The following is a 12643-nucleotide window of genomic DNA, read 5'->3' as shown; positions in this document are numbered from 1 at the left end:
AGTTAACCGGCGCGCTGTGTGTGGAGCAGATGACCATATAAAGGAATCCGTCACCAGCCAATATCTGCTTTTTGCTCACAGGGATTGTTGCTACATATGTCATTTACCTCATTATTTGACACTTTGGCCACATTTAATATGAACATCCGACATTATAACATTATGTATATGACTGAAAATAAGGAAACGCATAACCGGTCCCCTTTAACTTTAAAATGTTAAAACTTTAGATTGAGCAGCTAATCAGGCTTTCTGCAGCGTTCACCAAATTAAAGACTTAAGACTTTTTTTAATACCCGTTTTCCAACAAATCCAACAAATTAAATGACCAGGGGCCTCATTTATAAGAGTTGCGTACATACAAAATAGAGCTTCCCCCGAAAAAAAAGTTGGGATTTGTAAAAACCAACTTGACAGGAGAATGTGGCACCTGTACGGAAACTCTGACCCATGCGTACACATTTTTATCACCTGCTGGTACTTTTATTTCACTTTTCAATTCTTAAAATGAGAAAATTCTGCCGACAATCTTCACCTCACCAGTATCAGGTTGATGAGATTTAGACAAGACTTTCTGGAACAGATTATCATTAAAAGGCTGATCTAAAGAACACAGTTTATCTTGTGATAAATGTCTTACTCACCTGATTTACCTTCATGACAGTTTCCACTGAGCTTAAGGAAAAGAGGTTAGAATAAGAGGGAAAAAACAAGATAAAACAAAACAAAAAAACAATTAAAATCAAATGGATTCCAGGAACACAATACAGACAGTTGATTACATTCACCTATGTATCAAAATAACCTCTGATTAGCCGGCTGAAATGGAAACTTCACAGCTAAAGCTACAGACACATGAAGGGACACGTGTTTGAAATCACAAAGAAAGAAAGAAATCTTATACATATTTATTCAGCCTTTAGCCTGCATATGTTAATCTGGTTTTCATTGTGCTTTGCCAAGAGCTTAAAGGATAAGACTGACAATATCTTACAGTTATTGTCAACAAATCTCATGAAAAGACCAAAACAAACAACGAACTGATCCACTAACAAGTATTGTGTGTGTATCCGAAGCCTGATATATCTTATTCCTCTGTGCCGTGGACCTCCATTGTTGTCCAAAAGATATTAAAAACACACCAGTGAGCCACAATGCTGCACCGGGTGACACACACACACTGCAGTTTATTTGGACTCAGTCCCACACACACACACCAACCTGCTGCCAGAAATACTCACTAAAGCAAAAGATCTCAACCACCAGGCCACCAGGGAAAAAAGGTGAATAATTACATAATTTCACCGCCAATAACAGGCTATTTTTTGCAGTAATGACCTTGAACTGGGCACAGTCTGTGCTGCATTTTCTCTCATTCTTCTCTGTCATGTCAAACCCCCCCAAAAACAACATACTGATCTCTGACATACCGGTTCCTCTATGACGCGTGTTTAACGAGATCGCTGTCATTGTTGGTTCATTAGTACGGCGGCTATGACAGAAAACAACTGTCCTGCCAGAGCAGAGTATGTAAATTATGTGCTCAACGCAACACAACACATACACAGACACCTCGAGACTCATGAGAGGCCAGAGACTGCCAACTAGTTTGTGTCTGTAGGTTTGAACAGACCGATTAGAGATGGAGGAGAAAATCCAGTCTTCTCTCCTGATATTTGTTTCATACAAATATTTCTAAAATTATTTGTTTTTGGGAAGAAAAAAAAGACGTCAAATACCAGTTTGCAGGTCGATTACATCGTTATCTCAGTCTCTCTCCTCTGCTCCTCTGTTACATCTATCAAGTGTAAATTTAAGTAAAGTAAAATTCCCCAAATAGTCACAGCACACCGCTTCGCCAAGGTGGTTAAAAAGCCTTTATTAAAGAGCATCAGGAGCACCTGCTTTTTGTCACACAGCTGTCAGATCGAAGGAGCACTTCCTCAATTGTTTGTTTGTTTTTTTTTAAATCAAATTAATTAAAGAGTCTTTATCTCTGAGTGTTGACTTGAAGGTAAACATTCAGTTCTTTCCAAGAAATTTGCATGGAATTGTCATAATCGATGGATTTACTCATGACAGTGAAATAAATCTGTTGAACTCTGAACAACAGCAAACTGCCTACTAGGGGTGTGCCCGAATACAAATACATTATTCAGCAAAGCACAAATAGTGGGTTTTATACGAATATTTGTTTCATATAAATATTTTAAAAATGATTTGTTGGGGGTGTTCCCCAGAGATAAAGCTGAGTGCTCCCAAGGGACTCCCCATAACCTGTTGTTCTCCTTCTCCTTTCCACAAAGTTAGGTTGTAAAAAAATAGGCAATAAATGAAAAATGCAAAGCAATAATCACCTTTGAAGTTCTTCTACACGTTACACGCTGTGCTGTCTCTGTGTTATGGGTGTATAAATAGGTAGAGGTCTGTCTGCATGAGGCAATGAGTAAAGTTTTATCTTAGTAGTCAGCGCAGTCGTCTATGATCTGAGAGACTCCAGTTCAGACTCGGTGTGGGGACCTCCTTCATAAGGTAGTTTATTCATGAACACTTATTTTAACACTTTAATTTTTCTAAAATTAAAAGCGTAATAAATCCAAAAACAGGATTTTTAAGCCTCTTTCCACTTTTATTCGAATACAAATACAGATACAAATAATTTTGCTTCCTCAACAAATACAGATACAAATACAAATACTGGGATCTCTGCACATCTCTAGTACAAATACCTTCCAAAGTTCAGCTAAAGCTAATATAAAGTTTCAGCAGTTTTAGCTAAATCTAGTCTGTATCTTAGAACAAAACGTTTCTGGCCAAGCTGCAGCGGAGGGATATATTCTGGTAGTCGTGTGTAGATTTGTTGACGTTAATGACTCGATCAAGCAAACTCAGACTGCTGAAGCCTCATTTTAGCTTCAGACGAACTTTGGAACGAGGGCTGTGGATCGTGTCCCTCGTTTCTTACTCTGTAGTCGTGTTCAGAGAGAATAGCTTCAGCGTTTGTTGCAGTGATATATTATATATTGGCACAACAGTGTTGTTTTAAAGGACACATAATATGCTTTTTGTTGTTATAATGTCAGTTATCAATGTTAAACATGGTCAAAACTCCAAAACTTAAAGTTAACGTATGTAGAAATGCTGCTTGTAAGTCAAAATGAACTGAAAGTCATGCAAAGATATTCCAGTAGAGCCCCAGAATACAATCACTGTTATAATCAGCCATTCTGTCTCTCTCTCATTTGCTCCCTTTTCCTCTCTCTCTGGGGATGAAGGTATATTGGCCTGAGTTGGGAAGATAAATGGAGCGAGATTATGGATGAAGCATCTTGATGAACAATAAGAACCCCCCTCCTCCTCCTGGTCCACAATGACAAAGTCGATATAAAAACGATCCGTGGAGCCAGAAAGGTTGGGAATCCCTTTACTAAAGCTCCTAATGTGGATTAATCCGCTGCTGAAAATAGTCCCCAACAGATTCACTACTTCCTCCTCTTTGAGTGACTACAGTCACCAGCAGTTTTAGGAAATTACTGAGCCCTTTATATAAATAAATATATATATTCGTGTGCTCTTTTTAAAGATTAATGAGACATATACAGAGTAAAAAGAAGAAAAAAACGGCACTAAATAGATGATCTGAAATGAGATGAATCACTTCACCTGTTTATCATCCAGCTCCTGGTTGTTATACCAGTATAATACCAATATAAAACTGGTAACCGTGACCTCTGGCCTCCCAGTAGACTGAGGAGAAGAACATATCAGGAAGAAATAAAACATCAGAATAAAATCTCAGCCAATTTTAGTTTTGAATTTAAAACTGCAAATGAAAACAGCTGCAGGAGATAAATCCGCTGCTGAAAATAGTCCCCAACAGATTCACTACTTCCTCCTCTTTGAGTGACTACAGTCACCAGCAGTTTTAGGAAATTACTGAGTCCTTTATATAAATAAATCTATATATTTATGAACCCTTTTTAAAGATTAACGAGACACAGACAGAGTAAGGAAGTTTGAAAGTACTGACAGATAAAGAATAACACCAGACTTATCCGTTAAACATTTATCTAGAGAAATAAACATGTTTGACAGCTTATATGTGACATTAATAATAATAACCTTTATATATATAAATTTAAAGTGCTTTACAGAAAAAGAAGAAAAAACAGCTCATCATCCAGCTCCTGGTTGTTATGCCAGTATAATACCAATATAAAACTGGTAACCATGACCTCTGGCCTCCCAGTAGACTGAGGAGAAAAACATATCAGGAAGAAATACAACATCAGAATAATATCTCAGCCAGTTTTAGTTTTGAATTTAAAACTACAAATGAAAACAGTTGCAGGAGATATTTCTCTCTTTTCAAAGGTTGTTTTCAGAGCTCAACTTCTTCCTTTTTCCTTCCTGCTTTGACCCACTTTCACAGTTAGAAAACGATCAAAATATTATCATTGTTATCTAACTCAAGTCATCTGCGGGAGGTTGATGTGAAAGTCAGTCATTGTTAAGGTCAAACAGTGTTTTCGTTTGAATAAATTCACTTTCTTGTCTCGATAATGATGCACCTTAATTCATAGCGTGATCTACTCTGTTCCTTTTGGCATCAAGCTTGTATATATTCATATTTAATATATTCTCCAGACTGGTTCACGCTCATGTTTTGTAGAAAAATACAGTACAGTAATGAATAATTACGCTGTTATATGAGCAGGTTGAGAAACTCATCAGTGAGATTGCGGACAGGTGGGCTGAATGAGCTGCTGGAATCAAACCAGCAAGAAAAATGATTTTCTGGAACATTATGGAGCAAAAGTTTAGTCCAGATTCTGTCCTGATATATGTGACTCATAACTGATACTGATTGCACCTCCCTGCAGAGTATCTTTCAGAGGCTCAGCTCGAATCAATACTGTTTCTCAGATAAGGGCCGCTGTGCTCCGGGAGAAAAGTTGCAATGATTTTTTTCCTAAACCTCCAAAAACCGAACGCTGGGAATCGTCTGACTGTGGAGAGAGAACAGAGCAGAATCCTGCTGAAACAGATTATTTTGGTAATTGAACAATTTAGAAATGGAAGGAATGGAATGAAGCCAAATGCCATTATTATTATTATTATTATTGAATTTTATTTTCAACTTTACTGTGTGCAGGTTCACGCTCTTTCACAAGTGTTCACAAGTAAAATTCCCCAAATAGTCACAGCACACTGCTTTGCCAAGGTGGTTAAAGCCTTTATTAAAGAGCATCAGGAGCACCTGCTTTTTATCACACGGCTGTCAGATCGAAGGAGCACTTCCTCAATGTTTTTTTATTTTAAATCAAATTAAGTCTTTATCCCTGAGTGTTGACTTGAAGGTAAACATTCAGTTCTTTCCAACACATTTACATAGAATTGTCATAATCGATGGATTTGCTCATGACAGTGAAATAAATCCATGTGGAGCGTTTTCACTGAATGCAACTGTTGAACTGCCTACATTTCAGGGGACTGAGAGAGACATGCCAGAGACTGGAGGGAAGGTATATACACGAACACCGACAGTAAAAGCAGGGATGGTTCAGTTAATCACCGTCGGTAGTTGCCCCCTCCGACAGATGTCTGCATGTGGAAGAAAGCACTGATCTGAAACCAGTGAAGCCAGTTCAGAGCATGACTCCAAGACATCTGCTGTCCAAGCCAGCTGACTTCCTGTTCACTCCCTGCACGCATGAATGGGATGAAATAATTTAATCATACAGCTCCTCTAACTTTGGACCAAATGGATCAAATTCTGATAATAAAGAGTTTATTTTAGGTGTTTGTGACGAATCAGAAAAATACAAGATATAAATAACAGAAAATCACAAAAAGTATAATATTTACCTTTTAATATTTGTCTTTTAGCAACGCTAGCTAATTAGCATGTTAGCTTTAGCTTTCTTGCAGCTGATTGAGGCCAAAACAAACGCATAGTTAAAGTTATCACATCACATTCCTTAAATTCATCAGCCAGTATCCATATGTTTGTTTATAATTACTAATAATAACCTGAGTGAAATTAACAGGTGACTCACCTTCTGTTGGGAGCACCAGTTGTGAGAGAAAGAAAGAGTTGGTAGGGGGGAAATAATTTAAGCCATTACGACCATTTACTTATCCCACCACAAGTAACTGGCCAATGGGGACGCAGCTCTATAATACCCGCCGGCACAACAGCTTTGTGTCAGAACTGAAAAACTTCAGCATCAAAACTGAAGAAAGAGAAAGAAAAGTGGATAATATTATAATCAAATATAGAACTGTTGTTTTACTGTAAATGTTGCTTTTGGAAGATTTAGTTCAATAATTATGAAACAAATCTAATCCCGGACAAACACGCTCCTCCTCCAGTAACAGTAGTCCTTCTGAGACTTTATCCCGTCACTGTAGAGTGAATGATTTTTCCTTCTCTGTTCTGTATAATATGGCATGAATCGTTATTATAAATCTGTACATCAATCGCTTATTTTCCATCAGTCAGGAGATCAGATGTGTGTATCTGTGGTGAAGCCGACTGCAGCCGTCCAGCATAAAGCCATCTGTCCGAGCTGCGTTCCAAAACCCGAGTTTATCTTCCTCCTGATCAGCAGATTGATCCTGTGCAGCAAAATACCAAACCTCATACAGTCCTACTATATACAGACCGCCATCCTCCTCTTCACTTGTTCAAAGCCTGCTGGTCTCTTTTTCCTCTTTGCTGTAGCATTTTACTTTATAACTGAACTTCAGTCTAAATAATAAGAATAATACCCAGAATAATTCAGAATAATATTTCTTTGACTCTGCCCACTGACCGGAAAGCAGTACAGTGAAATGAATCTGCTAAATACAGTGAGTACATTTACTCAAGTACTGTACTTAAGTACAATTTTGAGGTACTTGTACTTTACTTGAGTATTTCCATGTGATGCTACTTTCTACATTTCAGAGGGAAATATTGTACTTTCTACTGCACTACATTTATTTGACAGCTTTAGTTACTTTTCAGATGAAGATTTGACACAATGGATAATATAACAAGCTTTTAAAATACAACACATTGTTAAAGATGAAACCAGTGGTTTCCAACCTTTTTGGCTTTTTGACGTCTTACAAAAAGCAGTGTGTAGTCGGGGTCACATTTCACATGTCTATGAGTTGTTAACAGCTCCACCAAATAGTGATTTTTCCCTCTAAACTTCTCACATGCTTTCATTTCAATAAATGTTCAAATGATCCAATATTTCAGCAAAAATCAAAGATTACAGAAAAAGTCCAAAAACTGAAAACAGATTTGTGTATCAGAACTTTGTTTTTTCTTCTTTCCTCTCCCATTAATCATCTCATGACCCCTCAGATTTATCTGCTGACCCTTTGGAGGGGCCCGACCCCTAGGTTGGGAACCACTGGACTAAACTAGCTAACTGTATATAAAGTAGTGTAAACTAGCTCCACCTCCAGCAGCTACAACAGTAACATGCTGCTCTAACACTGATGCTTCACTATTAATAATCTAATGATGTCAACACATTTCAGCTTGTGATCTTCATCAGCTCTGGTCTGACAGTAAAGTTGTTCTATATACTACAAGTGTTGCTGGAGTTTTGACCTCTTTAGATGGTCAGTGAAATGTTCATGCTGAATATGTGTCAGCTTATGTTTAATTGCTTGTTGAACGGCTGATTTGACATCAAGTTTGTCCGACTGACTTTAGTCTTTTACGAGGAACGGCTTACAAAGGTTTAGAGGAAAATACGGTCACCAGCAGCCCAGCTTTACATTTAACACATGAATGACTACATTTCTGTGACATTTCCAAAATAAAAGAGAACATTTGGGTGCATGTCCTTAAGCCAAACAGGGAAAGCTGTTTGCTGAAGCTTGTGAGCGGAAAGTGTGTGTTTTGAACGCAGCGTTAGAGCAGTTAAATCTGGTTCTGGCTGTTAGTTGTGAACAGGCAGAGAGGCGTCTGTGCAGCTTCAGCACTGTGACACTAAATCCATGTCGACACAAGCTTTAAAGCTCCTCAACAAAGCCTCCTGCTGTACCGATTATTCTGCTGCCGGGGATATGCTCAACACTAACATGTACACAATTTTACTCCTATGTTAGTTTAAAGGTGCAGTGTGTAGAATTTAGTGGCATCTAGCAGAACGGACTTGGCAGAATTGAAATATAATATTCATAAGTGTGTTTTAATTAGTGTTTAATCACCTGAAAATAAGAATTGTTGTGTTTTTGTTACCTTAGAATGAGCCCTTTATATCTACAGAGGGAGGGACTCCTCTTCCATGGAGCCCACCATGTTGCACCACCATGTTACTACAGTAGCCCAGAAGGGACAAACCAAACACTGGATCTAGAGAAGGCCTTTCGCGGCCACCGTAGTTTCTCCTACACACTTGCTAGATGCCACTAAATCTCACACACTGGCTTTTTAGGCAAAGTAAGTTTATTTGTATAGCACATTTCAACAACAAGGCAATTCAAAGTGCTTTACACAGAGCATAAAAGGCATCAAAACAGAATATAAAAGCAACACAAACATAAAAACAAAGACATAAAAACAATTAAAAAGTGTTAAATTTGGAAATAAAAAGAAGCTAAGAGGGAATAAGACAGATAAAACAAGAGAATAAAAGTTACAGTGCATTGTAAAATATTAACCCTCAAATTAAGACAAAAACTTATCAAGTCCTTTTTAATCAAACCCCAAACTTCCAAAAGCCTCCTTAACCCCAATGTTAACCCCAAATATCCCCCAGAACCCTAAAACGTTTATTCTTCAATATATCGTTTGCATCCAATAGATGTTGTAGACTGATGTACTTGTTCAGCATTGACCCACCATGTTTACCACAGTTATGTGCACTCACTTTCTTTTTCTTCTTTTTTTTATTACAACTTATTTTGTATTGTGTACCGTCACGAATGAGGACAGTGGACAGACAGGTGGAGAACTCAAATGTGGACTCACGAGAGAGAGGCAGGTGAAATTAGAAGGTAATTTAATGCAAAAGCAAATGCTGTGTCTCAAATCGCATACTTCTGTACTTACACTTAACATTTTGAGTGCATAAGTGCGTTCACACTGAGAGGTATGGGAAACTGTGAGAACCCGGATGGTGCACTCAAAACGGTCAAAAAGTTGAGTGTGGAACTATGGACACTTCTCGCCCTCAATGGTCGCCATCTTGGCTACGTAGCGGAAGGAGAGGGACCACTTTTCAAACAGGGAATGGCGGCCGAGGATGTCGTAACCGCGGTGAACATCGCCACATTATACAAATGTAAGTTATACATGTGTTTTTTAGCACTAAGCACCACTATAGTGTTGAGACACAGCTTAAAACTCAGGCTTACAGGTAGCAACGAGAGCTGGTCCAAAACAGGTGACCAGGTCAGAGTGACAAGGCAGATAAAAAGGTGTCAAAACAGGGTCAGACCACAGGAACAGATAAAGTCCAGGATTAGACAGGATCAGGATTGGCTGGAAAGCAAATGTCCCATAAATCAACTTCAACTGAACTGGCAAAGAACAAAGTAAAGGACCGGTGCCAGGTGCAGACAATTACTGAGCGGGGACAGGTGTGTTGATGGGGGGAAAAGAGGAAACGTCCGAGGGCATCTGGTGGACAGCTTGTAGCTGGCAGGTCTGGGGAGTTGGAGGGAAGAACATGGCCTGAGAGAAGTGAACAGGTGCTGGAAACAGACAGAGGGCGGCGCAGAGGGCTGCGGATGAGAGGATGTGGCTGCAGAGAGGAACTGAGGACAGATGGTGACTGGATCATGACAGAGTAGGCGACATTTTTACTGTACAATCCAGATATTACATCAGTTTTTCTTCTCAAAATATCGGTTTGGGATCTCTCTCAACCATCTTTCCCTCACTGCAACAACATTTTGCACTCATTTGTCATGTGTTTCACCTGAGTGAAGTCTATCCATACCGTACATCCACCCAATTAGTCCTCTTTACTTGCCTTCCCTCCCACTTCTCCCATTCCCCCATCCCAGTATTGATGTCCCTTATTTACATTTATAATATCAAGAAAATAAAATTCTGTCTTGGTATTACAGATTACCCAGGGACAATCACATAACACAAAATGTTTTACAAAGAAAAATGAATACAATAAATGAAGCAGAACTACCACACAGAGGAAAAGTCTAAAACAATCAGATAATATAATTACTTTGATTTCAGCGACCTCTCCACTCACGAGTGCACCCGCCTCTGAGCGCCGCTCGTCTAGAGCCAGTTGGATGTGCTCGCTTCCAATTTCATGTTTAAATGAAGTGGTTTGTAATTATGAGATTCTGACTTGTAAATAGTGTTCGAGCCAGTTTCAAAGCCATAATTACGACCGGGTTAAAATGACTAGTCAGCGATAACCTGTGGTTATGGTTTGGGTTGATTGTGACCATAGGTTTTAAGTAAAAAAAAAACCAGTGCTGACTCACAGTTTGAAACAGGAAGTGAACTGCAGTCTCCTGTGTTTAAGTCTGATGTTTCATTGACTCATCCAGCCACACTGACCTCCTCTCTATGTAGACTTTATGGCTCTATAATAATGTCACCTGATTTCTTAGGACAGTCTCATGAAAGCTGCCATTTTCCTCTTTTTCACAATTATTGAGAGTTAGGTTTATTGCAACTTTAATTTTTGGGTTGTTAATATTTAATGCTTTCATTATGTTAGAGTCAGTTGGGAAACTTGATCTATATTTTTTTATAATAATGTCTGATGTGTCAGTGTGTAATGTGTTTGGCTCGTAGTGATGAACCTACAGAGAATTATCAGCGATTCTGCAGCTTTATAGTGAGTTTCAGCTCATTGTTTATCTGTCCGGCTGCAACTTTACTGTTCTGGTTCACTCTCAGCGCTCTCATAGCGTCGTTTTCAGAGAAAAAGCTCTAAAAAGCCACTGTACACTACCTGCTCAGCACCAAACAGACACAGTTAGCTGTAGACTAGCTGGTGAACATAGTGGAGCATTTAGCAGCTAAAGAGCCAGATATTTCCCTCAGGAGTTGATAGAGAGCAACAACAGAAATAAAAGAGAGTAAATATTGGACTGACATTCACCAGGTGGACAGATATTTTTCAAAGGAAGACTCAAGAGACAATTTCAAAGGTTCCAGTGAAAACCTTTTCCAGTACTGGATTGTGAACCCGGCCCACAAGGTACAGAGCCTGTTGCCTGCAGTAAGAAGGCTGTGAACTAAAGAACAGTCACATACTCTACACCTACATCAAGTGCAGTAGGATTGAAGTGAACACACACATACAGCTCTGGAGACAGACTTCATACATACCTTTCTTCATACCGGTCCCACACCGGAGTTGGGGTGAGAACTGTGACTCTTACAAAGACTTTGAAAACATATCTCTATTGTTTTTTTTATGATTCTGTAGATTGAACTTTTCTTGGGTCCTACCTGCTTATTATCTGGTTTACTGTTGAATAAATGCAGTCAAATCTACAGCAGTGTCCTGTGGTCATTCATCCTCTTGGCTCCCCACTGTTCCTCAGTTCTTCTTCTGTCTTTATTATTCATTTCTCACACTGTACTTAGTGGTAACATTAACACTGATATCAACAGTGGCCACTCTGTATCTGTATTCAAAATGTCACGGTCAAAATTATACCAAACACCCACCTGCTCGCTCGCTCTCTCACTCACTCTGGTTTTTCTCTCTCCTCTGTTATCTCCGTGAGCTGAATGTTAACAACACCAGAAGAGTTCAGAGTTTATGTCCCTGTGGATAAAAGCTCGCTGAATAAATTGAAACGTAAACACCTTCACGCAAGATGTTTGCTCTCTTGATTAAAGATGCTCTTTAAAATCAGCGCTGATTTTTTTTTTCTTCCTCCCTTTGATTCATTTACTTATGAACTTGTTTTTGTTAAAACTCTGAACATAAAATTGACCCGAGCTGATTAGAAAGTCCCATCTGCTGTCGGTTTGAGAGGCACTCACATCTCAATTAGACTGATTGACTGATTAGATTGATTGGTTGTCTGATTAGATTACTAAACAGCCAGATTCACTCCCTCCAGAGGAATAAATCCCCTCAGAGAGGCAGATGGGAATACAGATTACAGCCGAGTTCAAGTCAGTCAAACTTTATATCATCTTTAATGCAAGGCGTAATCTGAAGTGAAGAGGCCAACTCACATCAACGCCACTAACGAGTTTGTGAACTTGTGAGACACTTTTCCACGTCATAACAAGTTTTTAATATACATCAGAGTATCTGTTAGTTTGTTAAACATAACTTTTTGATGACAGACCTTTCATGTAGCACCACAATCAAGCAAATCTTCATATATCTTTACATTTTTATATAAAAAATATATAAATGTAATGGGCAGTTACCGTATATAAGATTTAAAAACAACAGATGACCCACAGGAATCAAACCTTGAATCAAAAAAATACATATTTAAAGCTACGTAACCAGTATTTATAATGCGATGGACACAAACTCAACATCACAAATTAATTATAATGTTGCTTCCTGTCTGCTGGATGTATAAATAGGTATTTTACTAATGCATTTCCCGCAACAACCTTTTAACGTGATAATAATGCATCGATGTTGTGTTTTCATCTTGACATACTGAATGTCCT

This window comes from Thunnus albacares, chromosome 8 (genome assembly GCF_914725855.1).
Source record: "Thunnus albacares chromosome 8, fThuAlb1.1, whole genome shotgun sequence".
Lineage (NCBI taxonomy): Eukaryota > Metazoa > Chordata > Actinopteri > Scombriformes > Scombridae > Thunnus > Thunnus albacares.
The sequence above is the reverse complement of the archived record's forward strand: the minus strand, read 5'-3'. Positions refer to the sequence as shown.